Source organism: Trypanosoma theileri (genome assembly GCF_002087225.1).
Source record: "Trypanosoma theileri isolate Edinburgh chromosome Unknown TM35_Tth_7_V1, whole genome shotgun sequence".
NCBI lineage: Eukaryota > Euglenozoa > Kinetoplastea > Trypanosomatida > Trypanosomatidae > Trypanosoma > Trypanosoma theileri.
In genome coordinates this window covers 415,588-415,957 of record NW_021639849.1, presented here as the reverse complement: position 1 = coordinate 415,957, position 370 = coordinate 415,588, and positions in this window count along the sequence as shown.

Sequence of the window (370 nt, the reverse complement as noted above, 5' to 3'; positions counted from 1 at the left end):
CAAGAATGGAGGGCCGGCCCGGGTAAAAAAAACAAAACAAAAAAAAAACCCTCGGGGGTGGGGGTTGGAAATCCCCCTCCGGCGGGTTGGCCCAACGGAAACCCAACCCAACCCCTTCCGGTTCGCCGGAGGGAAGGGGTGGGAATAAATTTCCTTTAATAAGAACTTCTGCCTTTAAATCTTTTCCCCTCCATCACGAGGCCGCTTAGCACAGTGGCAGTGCACCACTCTCGTAAAGTGGGGGTCGCGAGTTCGATTCTCGCAGTGGCCTTTGTTTTTTTTTTTCTGACCCCGACCCTTCCTCACCGCCTTTCCCTGGGGTCCTCCCCCCAAGGAGAAGGGAAGGGGGAAACAAACAAAAAAAAAAAAA